Source organism: Agelaius tricolor, unplaced genomic scaffold (genome assembly GCF_023055355.1).
Source record: "Agelaius tricolor isolate 1412-34295 unplaced genomic scaffold, bAgeTri1.0.p SCAF_16, whole genome shotgun sequence".
NCBI classification, from domain to species: Eukaryota; Metazoa; Chordata; class Aves; order Passeriformes; family Icteridae; genus Agelaius; species Agelaius tricolor.
Genome location: NW_027269276.1, coordinates 12260864 through 12266863, shown reverse-complemented (window position 1 = coordinate 12266863; position 6000 = coordinate 12260864).

Sequence of the window (6000 nt, the reverse complement as noted above, 5' to 3'; positions counted from 1 at the left end):
AATTTTCTTCATTAGATTGAGAAGGATCTGGACCTGACCTCAGAGGCAGCTGGGGTTAAGTGCAGATGAGGGAACTGCTGCCAAGGAGAGGCCATCAAGTGAAGCCAGCACGGGAGAGGTTAGGGCAGGGTGGAGCTTTTAAAAACCCTCTAATTGTGCTTCTGCATTTAAACATGTGGAAAGTGCTGTTCAGGACAGAGTATTGCAAGCAACACACACTTGCCTTAAGGTTCACTGATTTCAGTACAGCTAACACAGGTATTTTGGATATTTTTAATCTCTGTCTTTTCAGGCATTGAAATACAAGTATACTGTAATGTCTGCAAAAATAGATACTCAAAGTGAGTGAAAAAGTGCTACTTCAAAGTATCTCCCAGATAAAATGCATTTATCTTATTTAATGTTTATATATTTTAAAAATATTATTAAGATTGAAAATATGAAGCTCTTCACAGGTAGTTGTTGTGAATCCAACAATATTTCCTGCCTTTAGTTCTGCACATTGTGTTCTGGCTAAACTTTGTTTTTCCCTATTTTTGTTTTCTTTCAATGACAATACTTAAACTACCACATAGTAAACATCAAAAACCATAGCTACTCCTTTGGCATTTTTATGTTTACTGTGTATTGAATTAATGAAATTATTACAATGAAAATGAGTTTTAACAAATCTCTAAATTGTGTGAAAAAGTAAAAATAGCAATTCATGAATGAGTGATTTGTTTGTTTGTTTAATTTTTTAAAATATGACCGTTGGCAACTCCTTTCTCTGTTTATGTGTTTGTGCCCTGCCCTTCCAGGATACAGCCTCTTCATGGAAATAATATTTCCTCTTCTATGTCTGCTGCACTTGGCACACAATGGAGTCTCATTACTCAACAGAGCCTCTACGTGCCATGAAAAATAAATAATTAATCTCCAGCCCTTTCAGTAGGTAAATACTGCCTTTCTCACCCCTGTGCATAAAGCAGCCAGTGTTCCATCCACACCTGGCAGTGATCTCCTCTGCCAGTTCAGCCTCCTTGCAGTCCTCTGGCATGGAACACTGTGTGTGTCACCCCAGGGCTGTCCTGGGGCAAAGGGAGGGGCTCAGCTGGGACAGCAGTGCCCACCACCCCTCTGCCTGCTGGGTTGGAGACAAAGGTGGAGGAATTTGAGAACCAAACTACATTTCTGTGTGTATACATCTCGCAGCAGCCTTTAGAGCTGTAGCTTCCACATGTGCTAGGCAGATGTTGAGTCATGCTTTCCTCTGTTTCAGCAAAGATTGGCTTTATGATAGCTGGTGTGGTGCATGGCCTGGGAGCTTCACACAAATACTTGAGAAGGATGAAATGCTGTTTAGCTTCCATCAAAAGAGAGAAGAAATGCACACCTGCCTCCCTGAGAGTCTCCAGCTGCACAGTTCTGAGGGCAGTCCTGCACTGGCAATTCCCAGCAATTGGAAGGGGCAAGAGCAGAATTTGGGGAGCCAGTGGGGCCCAGCACTGTCTGATCAGAGCTGATCAGTTTTACTCTTGTGTCTAGATTCAGCAGCTTCTTCTCATCTGTAATTTACTGTGTTTTCCCCTGAAAATGTATCTTCCCTCACTCTGGGGAAGTGTGAGGAAATCTCTGGGTTTTCTCTTCAACATATGCAGTAGCTTCTACCCTGAGTACTTTTGGTGTTGAGTAACAATGCAAAAAAGGACAACCCCTCAATTTGGATGTAATTTCTCAATGCCTCCATCAGAAGTTCCAAAGGACAGCTGATGGAAGGACAGGGCATGTCAATCAGATCATGTGGCTCTGACTTGTGTAATAAATGCAGGCTTAATCCCTGCTAATGCCCTCCAAGCACTGTCCAGACAGGGTTATACAAGCACCTGGAGCTGCTGCCAGGTGAGTGAAGCCTGTGGGTGCCCCTGTGAGGCTGCAGGAGCGTGTCACCAGCAGGGTGGCCCCACAGTGTGGCAGTCTGTGCATGCTTGGCACAGTGGGGCAGTGCTGGTGGCACTCCCCAGGTGCCCTGGCAGCACTCTCTGTGCCTGAGCTGCCCCTTACCCCTGCCATGCATGGCTGAACGTGCTTTGGCAAGGACAGCTGCCACCTGCTCCTCTGCAGTGAGGACCTGGCTTCCAGATTGTTAAACATAAGGGAGGTGAATCTAGAAGGCTGATACCAAAACAGTGATGAAGATTCATTGCTACAGTGACCAGAGATGTAGAGGATGCAGAGAAAAGCAACTGTGCATTATTTATGTCAGAAAGGTACCTACCATAAGTTACAACATTCCTAAAGATGCTGTGATCTATAGAAGCCTCCTAAGGCAAACCAGAATCCCTTTTTCATAAGCAGTATATCTATTTATGTAAAGAGGGGAAAATATTACAAGCCTTAAAATGTTCTTTCTTGCCAAGGAAAAATCTGAAGCATTAAATGTGCAGAGTGACTTGATGAATCAAAGCTGGGCAGTGGCTTTAAATGTGCCACGTGTTCCTTGCTGGAGCTCTGCTGCTGACAGCTGATGGCAGCTTGCTACTGGCTCTGGACAGTGGAAAAAGCAGCCTCAATGACAGCAAAGGAAGAGGAGTAAAACCCTCCCCTTCCTTACAACTGGATTGAGGAAATGGACCCTTAGCAGGGTGGGTTGTGACTAGGGCCCTGCTTTTGAAATGTGATCCGTGTGTGCAAATCCCACACAGACCAGATGCCAAAACCACTGTGATTCTTTGACATTTCTGTTGAGAAAGAGAACAAATGTGCTCTGTGCTCATCTTTTGTTTTTTGAAACAAAACCAATCAAATTAACTTTGAAACAAGGGCATTGATTACTATCTCTCTGGCGTCATCTTTACGTTGATGTAATTCTATGGACTGGTGGCATCACTGATGATTTGCACTGGTGTAAGAACAATCAGGTTCTGTGTTTTCCAGGCACTGAAGCTGCTTATGTTTTGTGTAAAGAAACTGAGTCAAACAGCTTTAAGGGGAAATAAATTAACCAAGAAATTCAGAAGGAGCCAAAAGCAATATGAGCACAGATAAAGCTACAATATTCCAACTGTATTGCTAGTTTAAAAAAAATACCCAGCCTAATTAAGGAAGTATTGACTTCACTATAAATGTGTACACCGATCTCTCTTGGTTTTGAGTTCTAATTGACATCCAAAGGTGAGCAGTTTAATAAGTTTCTGTGATTTTATTTATTTTGGTATATGTACTCTACTTTACTGGCTTTGAGACTGTTGAATGAATGTAGGTTTCCCTTCCCCTTCAAATAATGTTATGCAACATGAGAACAAATCAACTGTAAGGACTGAAATTATAATTGACCTGGTGTGAAAGTAGGAGACAAAAGTCTACCCAGCATAGCCTGAGTTGAAACTCTAGCTGCTTCTGTGTGAAGAGGAGTTGAACTTTGTGTATGACCAAGGATTTCACTGTTGATGACATCTGGCAGGCACAGAGATTTATATACATATATATTTATTTACTTTCACCCAGTGAAGCACAATCAGGACTTTCAGTATTCAGCTTTAATGTTTTTTTTTTGTTTTTTTTTTGCTATAGTTGCTATTATGCTCTCACTTTGAGGATGTCAAACTCCTGAAAAGAGCAATTGTGTTGCTTCAGGTACAGTAAAGTTACAAACACTATGCTTGGGGTGAGAGACAGAGGCTTTGTGTGTACCAAGGATATCTGGTATATGAAGAAAGTGGAGCTGGGCCCAGGACTGATAGAACTTGCCAACAAGTGAGGTGAGCCCACAGTATTCTTCACTATACTTCACTGTACTTCTTCACTATACTATACTATAGGACAGCAGCACATGAGTGGAGTTTTATGGAATATTTTAATGGTAAAAAAATGAAGAAAAATAAACCCACAAAATTTGAAGCCACTTCAACCGGGTATATTTCACATTTCTGTATTGAAAAAAACCCAGTCCTGATGGCTATGTGCAGCACATTCTGTTCAGTGCCATTTCCATTCAGTCTTTACTATTAACACATAGTATAGGCCACTAAATGGCCATGAATATATTAGATGGACTGTGGCTAATAACGATGTGATTAAAATTTTTAGAAGGAGGCCATGGCAGTTTTCCACAGCTCTGACATTTGCCTAATAAGCCCCAACTCACTGACTACTTTAGTAAATGATACATGGCTTCTCTTGTAAACCTGGCATGGGGTTACATTAAATATTGCCTTGTATTTAACAATGTGCTGCTTTCCTGCCCTACTCTCATAAGTCTAGCAGGAATTGTGACCTTAATTTAGCTTGGGTGGAACTATAGGTTGGACTTGCTGTTCCAGCAAGGTAATTGCTTCTCTGCATAAATGAATTATCCTTTTCATTTACAAGGCCCATGGAAAGTTGTGTGTAATTTCAACCCATCAATGTAGCCGTGGCAATCCTTTAACATGTTGTGCACGTGCTCACTGTGTTGTTTTTGTCCCCAGTGCCACAGCTTTGCTGCAGGGTGAGATGTATGACAAGCTGGCCCTTTGGAAGGATGCTGGCTCTGCCTCACTGCTGGCCTCCCCTACAAAATGGGTACTAATGTGACAGAGGATGAGCCCTGCCTGAAAATGGCAAGCCCAAGGCCTTCCTGACAGGCTGACAGGGATGGCAGCTCTGCAGAGAGCTGTGCAAACGCAGTCAGCAACACTTTGGTACAAGCAGGGGAGGCACAGGAGGGCAGAGGCTGTGAGCTGAGCCCTGCTGTAAATGAGAGAGCTGCCTGAGGGGCAGGAGCTGCCTGGATGTGCCACCAAACTGGTGCATGCAAAGCCATGACCCAGCTGCTGCAGTAGGACAGGGAAAGTAAACAGGGCTGGCAGAGGCACCAGAAGCTGAACTTTGTGAACTCCTACCAGATGGAGTTACACCAGCAATTAATTTGGTGCAATTACTTCCAAACAACTGCGTTGGAAATTATTGCAAGATAGATCAACTCATTAACAATAGGAAAACAACATTGCAAAACTCCAATCACCTCCTTCCAAGTGTTATGCACTCACTTTCCACTGAAATTAATGCAAATAATGTAAATGGGGTGCCTGGCTTCCTGGATCACTGCATTGAGTAATTGGGGTACAGCTCCTGGATGTACCTACTCAGAAGTAAACACAGTGATGAGGGGAGAGAGATGACCTAGACTGAAAACAGTTCTTGTGCTTCCATCTTCCCCAAACCTACTGCTGGCAATATCTTGCTGTTTCTCTTGGCAAACATACATCTTCAACTTCTGGTCTGGGCCTGCTGTTGCTACAAAAACTTCAACTTTAATATGGAAATCTGTATGTTTTCTGATTAATATTTCCATCAAGCTTAGTCCTGGGTAAACATTGTGTAACATTAGCATTCATCAGTGGACTTGCACAATCCCCTTGGAAAAACATTGAAAAAATATTTCAAAAACCTGCTTTTGGTCTAGAATGAATATTACAGCCACAGAAAGATCTTCTATGTAAAAGAGAATAATTTTCCCCTCTTTCAGAGATTGATGAATGATTCACAAGTCAATCATTTACTTTTCAGTGCATTATTGCCTGATTAGTCAAGTGCTGATGCAATTAAACTTAATGATCTTACTGAGTAGGTGTCTGCTTAGATTGGCATTTTAAAAGAACAGGTCATTAGTATTTCTGTAAAACAGAACCTTTCTTTGTTTTTACCATCCTATTTCTATATTTCCATTGCTACCAGTCACCACTTCAGATGAGACTGCACTGTTCTCCTTTGCAGCTGGTATCTAATTGCACATCACAGATCAGCTGCTAAAGAAGCATGCAAAGCTTATGGAGTATCAGTTCAGGAGTTGCTCCAAATAGAGAAGAGATTGTGCAAGTTACTTTTGCCAAGGTGAATGACAGACACGCAGGAAGGGCTCAGATTCTGTTGGCAGGAAGGGCTGACTGGCTGCTGGACCTCAGCCTCTGGAAGGCTGGCAGAAGAGGAGATTCCATCCTGAGAGGTGCTAAGCTCCTGCTGCCAGGAGAGAAAAAAGGC